Below are 9,874 nucleotides of genomic sequence, written 5' to 3' on the forward strand. Positions count from 1 at the left end.
TGCAGTCTTGCCATCACCGTCTGTGTCAAAGTGACTCAGAGTGGTCTTTGTCTCCCCAGAAAGGAGATCTTCAGCAATGTTCATCCCACCAGCTTCCTCATCCCCAATGACAGCATCTTGACTGATGTTTGCTGTACAGTCATGGGGGGGAACATCCTTGCTGCGACTTTTGTGCCACAAGCAGTAGGCGCACAGCTTGTTTCGTAGGTCAGCAGCAAGGATTTTCCCCTGGGTGGTCACCCCCTCTGCAAACAGGGTAGCCGCAGAACTGCTGGGCTGTCCCGGCTTCTTCCCCCATCCACTGCCCAGCCTGCTCTGGTACCTTGTGTCTGCTTGCCCTGTTATCGGACTGTCAGCCTCGTTCCCCTTTAGCACATTTATGCGCTTCACCACCTTTGCCCAGCGTTTCATGTCGTTGGCGTTCACGGCTGTCATAAGATCGCTGTACCGGTTAGCCCCCTCCTGCAAGCTTGCCTCGGAGGGGACGGGCAGGTCCATAGCTGCTGCCATCTCCCTGAATGCAGTCACGCCCATGGGGTTGTCAGCTAGCGCAATTTGAAGGGCTGCGTTAGGAACGGCTGCTCTGCCCCCTGGCCCATCTCTGGCAACTTCCTCGTAGAAGTTCTCCTTGGCTGATTTGTACCCGCATCCATCACACACTAGAGTCTGTGATGTAGCGAGCCCTTTCTTACCCTCACCAGTGGAAGACGCCCTGACCAGCTCCTTGCAGAGTACCCCCTCTTGGCTGTCATGCTCTCTCTGTGCCTTCGCACATGCCTGTACAGCTAGCCCTGCATGCCAGATCCTATATCCCAGTACCTGATCTCCATCTTCTCCTGGACCATCCTCCAAGTAGGGGCTCATCTGACCGCAAGTTGCCTGGCTAGGAGTAGGACGGAGCAGCATGGGCCTTCTCTCCTCTCGGATGACATCTCTCTTGCAAATGTTGGCATTACCCTGCCTGTCTCTCTCCTCAAGCAGTGCGAAATCATCCTCGGTAGGTCGTGGGTAGGTGGGACGCGTACCCTTGTGTTCTCTAAACTTCAATCCCTTGTTCCATGGCCTGTTTTTGGCCTTGAACTGGCCGTCATGTCTTAGCTTTCTACGTGGCATGGTGATGGCTTGTCCTGACAGTGCTATGTGACCCTCCTCTCTGAAAGCTATCTTTTCTGACTGATTGTCGCCAGCAATGTGTGATTTCAGGTATTTGATTTGCATGTCAATTTTTGCATGTGAATGTCTGCCCTTTCACTCTCAGTTTATTGTTATATCAGTTTATTGTTATGCATTGTTATATGAAACATAGCCAGGTACTGGTGGGGGGTGTGTCCATGTGTCACCAGGTGTACTTCCCAGCAGGGGAGGGGAGGGGCTGGGAAAGGAAGGCTTAGACTGTTTATTTTACTTCAAACATGCTATTTCTTGGGATCTGAGCAAGACAGAAGTGTCGTGGCATCATACTAGTGCCTGTCAGGGCCACATTTCAGCAAAAAATGAAAGAAAATGGTGTGTGTATGAAGTGAAATGAGCTTTGATCTACTTTTAGCATGTTGCGCTGCACACACCTTCTTTAAAAGTGCCTAAAAACAAAAAAGGGATCATTTCAAGAACAAATTTCTGGGCTCTATCACTGCAGAAACAGTTACCGTGTGTCAGGATGGACAGCTTTTGGCAATTCTAGCCCTATTTCTACCACAATGCTTGATAACAGCAGGCCAGCTTCTGCTAGTATATTCACTGTTTCCTAGCCCTCCTGGCCTGTGGTAGATGCCACTACACCTGTCATATAAGTGTGTGCCACGGGGTCGTAAATCATTCAAATTCCTTCATATCTGGGATACTATATCACAACTCTTGTCCCCATTGTATGATGGTAGTTTTATTGTTTAATTCTCAACGTTCGCTCTGTGAAGGGGATCCGCCAGCGATTCGGCATGCAAATTGATGGTGGTCGAATGTAGTTCAGGGCCTAAAACTTTAAGATTTTTTTTCTTGGAAAAATGGGTAGAAATTCTGGCAGTTTTGAGGTCAATGTGACTGGGGAGGGTTTCTACCTTCTGATTATGGCCCAAAAGCTGAGTTTTTGTGGTTATCAGGGGATATGAAGTTGGGACTATTTCCTGGTTGTGTAAGGGTCTGTTTCCTTGGTTGTTATGAGTTTGAGGGGGTGGTAGGGTTTGGGCGTATTTTTCTGCAAATTATGCCGTATGATTTCTAATGACAGTGGGATTTTATCACAGCTGAGATGATGGGCTTTCATATGAGGGTAAGTTTGTATGCCAGTAATGTCAGAAAGTTGAGTTATTGGCACTGTCTTTCTGTGCCTTTATGTACACATTTCAATGTGCCAAGGCTTGGCCTGCGTCTCCCCTACAAGAAATGGCAGTACACGCGATCGCGAGCTGTTCCCTGGCCGGCTATATTCCTCTCTATTTGTTGCATTTCTACGATTTTCCAGCGATCCGGAGGCTGGTAGAGACTACCTATATAGCCCTATATCACTGTACAAAGCTTATACGACAACAACAACAATGCGACATCATAGCCTGATAACTTAACACTAGTACTAACAGCTTCTGTTATTTCAATGTTGTACTAATAATCATAATCAGCAGAAATCGCGCGTTCATATTCCAAACTTTGGGTGCACCGGCGCTGCTGTGTCGTGGCGTTTGAGGACCTTTGGGTTACTGTTTATACACATAGGGGTCACTCCACTCACCTATCCATGCTGAAATCGCAGCTGTACTTTGTCTCCGCAGCACCAAACTTCTCTCTGTAAAACTCTGATACGGCTAATGTCTGCCTATCATGAAGAAGTGCGATGATTGACAGGCGAAAAGGACGAGAACTTGCCACAGTTTCCCGCGCTGCGCCACAAGGATGACGAGATGTCGTCTGCACTGTGTGTTGGGTAACTCTAGATGGGGGAGGGGGGCGGAATGCGCACCTTATCGGTCCCGCTACGGCATGTGCCAAAACCCACCGCGTGGCGGTCTCGGGTGCCTGAGCATGTACAGGTGAGAAAGAAAGGTAACAGGTACGTTCCGCACAGGTGCTGACGCACAGGTGAGCTGACGTACGCGCCACACCTGCGGGACACGAGACCATGCCTCACCTGGTCGCCAGGTAGACGACCGTGCGGCTGATTTTTTTTTTCCATTTTTTTTCTTCATATTTTCGTTCAACGACATGCATATTTTCTTCAAACTCTTCCACACAATGATATCTAAAATATAAATGACATTCCAATCAATATAATGATATCAAGCTGTTAAAATTTTTGTTGAAAAAAAATAGGACTTTCGTATTATTGATCCAACTCTTTGTTCTTAAAACTCCCATGTCCTTATCTGCCGTACGGCCGCGGACTCACATGTCATAACAACTGTGGTTTTGATAGTTAAGTTTAATACTTCTTGTGCCAAAATATCAGGTCAAACCTTTTCTCTAACATGGGTTGAACAAAATAATTTGTTTCGGCCTTGGCTCCCGTACAACAAAAATAATAATCAATGATAAAAGACAAGCTATCTTTTAAAAAAGAACTTCTAAAACTAGCAAATAAGGACGACTTTTTGTTTCCTCTAAAATGGGATGAACGAAATACTTTTTTCAGGTCTTGGCTCCTGTGCTAAAAGAAAATAATCAATGATAAAAGACAAGAACGTCTGAAACTAGCAAATAAGGATGACTCTTCGTTTTCTTGAGAAAAGAGACACCTTTGTTCGCACACTTGCCATGACCGCGTCTCGCGACGGTTCGCCGACTCAACTTTTGCTCGCCGTGGTGACAAAAAAAAAGACAGATACACGAACACTGAAAAGTACAGAAGGAAGGGAATCTGTTCTTGAAAATGAAAGGATGTCATAAATCTCCCATCGTATGATAACCTCCCGCTTGTTACCTCCAAGTATGGAGGCAGACGTCTCCATTTGACATCGGCACTTTTCATTTTGTCGGTTCGACTTGACAAATGTAAGGCTTTTCTTTCTATCTTATGTCGCCTTTGTCGTCTTTGTAACCGGAAAGTACCAATAAAGAACTAAAGAATATGGCCAGTTGTTAAAGAATAGAGTAACCTTGGCCTAGTGGACATTGAACTTGGGCCCGATGGTCTCACCACTCGCCTCTGACTCAGTAATGACGTCATCATGACGTCATAACGCGTGACATGCTCATTTATAGCGTTTCATTGTTTCTGTGCCGAAAAGTTAAGGTCATGTATTCTGTAATACCTGTTCAGGAGTTGAGCAAGTATCCGGTGTGCAGCCTCTTTCATTTTTCCTCTGATTATTGCTGAAACTCTCAGAAAAAACAGGACATTGTCCAGTGAAGGTGTTCTTTCTTTTTACCTGTTGCAATACCAGTGTCACCTGTGTACCTGCCCCACCTGCGTCACCTGTGTACCTGCCCCACTTGTGTACCTGCCCCACCTATGTCACCTGTATACTGCCCCCCCCCCCCCCTCACCTGTACCTGTACCTGACCTGTACGCTACCCGTTCCGCCGTTGTTCCCGCCCATCTGTATCGCTGCTTAATGGCGGATTGTTGTACTTCAGCTCAGCCGGAGCTGCTCTACCTGTGTTACCTGTGAACCTGCCGTACCTGTATCACCTGTGTACCTGTCCTACCCACCTGTACCTGTACCTGACCTGTTACATACCCGTTCCGCCGTTGTTCCCACCCATCTGTATCGCTGCTTAATGGCGGATTGTTGTACTTCCCCTCAGCCGGAGCAGGCCCACAAAAGCCGCGCCACTCGGCGTGAAACGGTCCGGAACGGCAAGTGCCGCTGAAGTGGGGGGGGGGGGGTTCATCGTCGGTTAAAGAAACAATCATGATGAATTATCATGAAAACCGAGTCTGTTCCTCAGTTCACACAGTTTCAGGGGCGAATATTAGTTAGAGATTCAAGTCTACCCCCCTACCCCTCCCCCCAAACCCTAGATTTCATAACGTGAAAGTTCATCTGTGTTAGTACTAGTAGAAGTTATTATTGAGCTAGTTTAACAGTAATATTCAACATAAGAATTGGAATTACCCGAATTTCGTACTGAACAGCACCAGTCGTTGTCATTCCTTGACAAAGACTGGTGCTGTTCAGTCGAAACGTTGGGTGAGTCCAAATTTTGTGTTGGATATAACAGTTAAATACCTTAGATTTCATGTTGTTCTCTTACTAAAAGTTTACAGCGAACTATCCGTGAACAAAGGTGATAAATAGGCGTGGCCCGGGGTAAGTGTGAGGTGTTTGTAAGTGTTTAAGATGGTCTAAAGGATGTTCGTCTTCTTTTGTTAGTTTTTGTACATATTTGAGGAAGAAACTTCAATTTCAAACCAAACAAAGCCTCTCCTGTCTCACTTAGAAACACACCTGTTTGTCTCACCTGGAAGCACACCTGTTTGTCTCACCTGGAAACACACCTGTTTGTCTAAAGAAATATCTGGTGAAAGTTCTTCCGGAATGACGACATTTCATGATCACCGCTTCTGAGCTCAGTTATCAAAATGAGAATTATCTATCATGAAAAAAACTTTTAGATCAAACTTAAACATCCTGCAATTTGGAAATAACCAGTAGATAGATCTTACCGAAATCATCTGACATATTTGTTTCAGTTTTGTCGCCGTAAAAACAGACTATCCATCTGGAACAGCTGGTATCTTCTTGGTGAAAGACAGAGGAAGATCTTATCAGGATTATCTGGGAAACAAACTGTTCCCATCCCGGCACAGGGCCGGACAGTCGGGCGGACAGGTCAGCTGGATGGACGTTACGTAATCACCACACAAGCACGTCGCGACGTCAGGACGTAACGTCAACACCCAACGTCAGGTGACGTCAGGTAGGCGCGTCGTCAGGAAGCAATACGTAATGTCCTGCGTCAGACATGCACGGCGTCAGGATGTAACGTCACCACGTAACGTCAGGTGTTGTCAGGTAGGCGTCTGGTAGGAAGGAACATTAACTTGCAACGTCGTGAGTCACGCTGTCATACAGACATGCGCTTACGTCAGCGACGTCGTTTTCGTCAATTTATATTACGCAAAAGGTCCCGTTCTTGGAAATTGGCCTTGTTAAGACTAACTTGACTTATAAAACTAAAGTTTGCACCAGAAACAATTAAAGGTTTGTTAAGTCATTATTGCTTTTGCAAAAAGAGCCGGGGGGGGGGGGGATGGTGAGGCGAACTGAAAACATTGACAAGAACCCTTGGCACTGCACATGGCGTGAGTATTTCAAGTCGGCAAAAGAACACAAACACAGGAGACGGGATTTCAGTGACTGTCCGCTGTTGTCGGACGCAAAACCACCCAGCGCTCTCAAGAGAAATAAATTCAAAAACCGGAAAAGGAAACAGGTTGGACACAGTGTATCCCTTCAGAGGAAAAATCAATCATAGGAAACTGTACTTCAGTTGTTCACGTGCTGACCTACAGCAAGACCTGCCTTTTACTTTTTATCTTATACTTTATTTGTTCTCTCAACTTGTCATCTGCAGAGGTCGTTTGAAGGTCAAAACGTCAAATCATCTTTATCACGGCATTGATTATATTTTCATGTAATTTTAGATGAGCCTTATACAGAAAGATCCAGAAACTATTCTCAAGAAATGTCTCAAGACGCCACGACGCCGTTTACGCCAGGTAAGGAGGTTAAATGTAAATGGAAGAGAAAACCGATAAAAGGCCAGAATTGATCGCGATCTCTGCCACTGTATCGGGGAGAATAACCGATCTGTCGTGAGGAGTGTTTCTTCAGCTGCGACTCTTACAGAACTGACGACCTTCAGGCAGGGGACGGGGCAAGGTCAAATTCACTTACTCTACTTTGTTTTACAGGTCTGAGTTCTAAAGATCTTAATAACTCGAAATTCCTTGCCGTTACGTTTCAAATGGATCGACCTGGTGCTAGAAGGTTATGTTTTCGTGAACGCGTGACGTGTGATGTGTTACGTGTGATGAGTGATGTGTGTGTTTCAACACGATAACCAGACAGGTTGCCTTGATATTTGGTAGGTGGGCAGGTCTGGATATTATTATCACTTAAAACTCAATATACCCCGCACAAGACTTGAAGTAAGATGGAGGTCCTTTACAGTAGGGGTTTTGAAAGCCTGGAATGTGGATGTTGTAAACCAGAGTTCTGTGAACTGCCTCAAAGATAAGACACATCGAAGCCGTGCTTGACGGAGGAGCGACAGTGGGCTCCCCGCCTTCCAGCTCCTGACCGCGGGGGTAACACTGTCTCTGCGGTTCAGGTAAATTCAGGTAAATTTATTAGATTTAGAGCTCCGAAGTGGATTTTTAGCCATCTCCTCACTGCCGACCGGTCGACTGTTTACTTAAGACTCATGAAAGTTTGAGGAAATCAGAAATCTTGTAAGACGTATGTCTTCCAGATAGACGACCGACCACTTGCACTTGTAGTATCTTTATATGTATCTCCTGAAGTCTTAAAGACAAATGCCTTGATCTTATGTCGTAAGAGGCCCAGTCCACGGACCAGCCGTCACGTAGCCCCGTGACGTCACGAGCAGGTCGTGTCAGACACGGTGTGACCCGGAGGTAATAAATCACCTGGTGTCACCTCGTGTCCATTGATGCAGGCATGAAAAGTGCCTGAAATAAAGAAAGACCGCAAATACCCTCTCCAGACGGCGCTCCCAACTCCCAACCCTGTGAGAAAGGGCCTAAAATAACCCCCAGGTACCATGACTCTCCTGGTGATACCCATTGTTACGGACTGCTGAAGTGCCTGGAATAAAGAACGCAGGAAATATCTGCTGTCTGATGGCATGACAACAAGCACGTTTCACGTTTCTACTGACAGGTGAGAGGTTCCATAAAGGGTGATAAGAACGTAAAGAAGTGCCATAACTCAGCTGAAGTGTCGGCTGGTATCCGGCCCCGACTGGCTCGCCCGGTCCTGCCGCGGAAACAGCGCAGAGTCTGTTGAGCACGGACTAGAACACTAAGGGTAACGACAGGATGAACCAGAGTACATGTAATCATCTCACGGTGTTTGTAACTCACAATGTATACATGTTGTTGTATGATAAAGCAAATAAAGAAATAGAAGCGGTACCCGATTCTGTAGGGCACGGAGGAGAACACGTCATGACGGTCATCGCCCGGTCAGCGGACCTCATCAAGTATTGCCCGATCCTCCTGTCAATCATTCTGGTTTTGCTGACGTCACAGATCTCCGAGCGGTCATGTTCAGCAGCCTGTACTACTATTGTTCTATAACCGTGCTATATAGAGGCACAGCTTTTGGATACGTGTTTATGTCGTTTGATAATGACGACATTGGTCTGGGTCCGACCTTTCGAATCAAGTCGTGATTCTGACCAAAATGACGAAGTAGTTTTATCCTTTTTTTTTTCTGAAAAGACCTACACTGTAGTTTTATCAGAGTTAGGTAAAACGTGGCTGTTGCCAAGATAAGAAATTTTAGAATTGCATATTAAAAGCTATCGCATTGGAACTATCGCCAGGATCGGCAAAAAGACTCTACATAATTTCCAAACTATCTCCAAGCAGGTCTTTTGGGGCAAAATAGTGACGGTTTCGGAGGACGCTCATCCGTCGGAGTGACGGTACAACCGAGAGATGTGTGCGGCTCGGGCGGCTCCAGCCCGCTGGTAGAACCGAGAGATATGCGCGGCTCGTACCGGCTCCAGCCCGCTGGTAGAACCGAGAGATATGCGCGGCTCGTACCGGCTCCAGCCCGCTGGTAGAACCGAGAGATATGCGCGGCTCGTACCGGCTCCAGCCCGCTGGTAGAACCGAGAGATATGCGCGGCTCGTACCGGCTCCAGCCCGCTGGTAGAACCGAGAGATATGCGCGGCTCGTACCGGCTCCAGCCCGCTGGTAGAACCGAGAGATATGCGCGGCTCGTACCGGCTCCAGCCCGCTGGTAGAACCGAGAGATATGCGCGGCTCGTACCGGCTCCAGCCCGCTGGTAGAACCGAGAGATGTGTGCGGCTCGTACCGGCTCCAGGCCGCCTCTTGCACCTATTGTCCCCCGGCCGACCCCGGCCACACCACCATGTGTCTTACATGTCTCCTGTCAGGAGAACAAAACCCTCGCGCGGAGCTCGTGAAAGGATGACCTGATTTCCCATTATCCGATACAACTCAGAGCCGGGAGGTTTAAACATAGTTTCTCTAAGTTCAGAAGAATGGTCCTCAACGTGTCAATGGTAACAAAGTGGCGAGGCCAAATGGGAAAGGTGGAGAGCAACTCCGGAACGCTGTCTACTGTCTGGTACATGGTTGGGTGTTCTCTTGTGGCCAAGGCCCTATTTCCACTAGACGGTGATCGCACTACGCTCTCACTGCGACCTGAAACGGATGTGTGTAACCTTCGATTTCAGACTGGGTATACAGTATCAGACAAAATGTACAAGTGTGACTAAAATAAAACATACCGCAAAAAAAAAAAAGTTTTTTTTTCTCTCTACACAATTCGTTGAGCGATCTATCAAAGGGGGGGGGGGGGGTAATAGAATAGAATCGGGGCCTCAGGGGCTAGTGACGACCTGACCCAATTTCCAACTTGTGTAACAAATGAAGAGCCGTTCCGGAGCTGATAGTGACGACAGAAACGAACAGATTACGTTTACCAGGATATGACACCCCCCCCCTTTAACCGGGCGTCGTATATATTCTAATGACGTAGAACAAGAAGACTTTTACTATCATGCAGGAAGGAAAACGACGTCGTAACCTAAGACAACGACGCTAAGACAGTGACGATATTCCGGAGACGTGAAGACGAGTTAAGACAGAGATGGGGGTCTTAGAGACAGAATGAGGTGAAGGAATGCTTATTCCTTAAGAGCGGGCCTACTTGTCGCTC

Source organism: Branchiostoma floridae, chromosome 8 (assembly GCF_000003815.2).
Source record: "Branchiostoma floridae strain S238N-H82 chromosome 8, Bfl_VNyyK, whole genome shotgun sequence".
Classification (NCBI taxonomy): Eukaryota; Metazoa; Chordata; class Leptocardii; order Amphioxiformes; family Branchiostomatidae; genus Branchiostoma; species Branchiostoma floridae.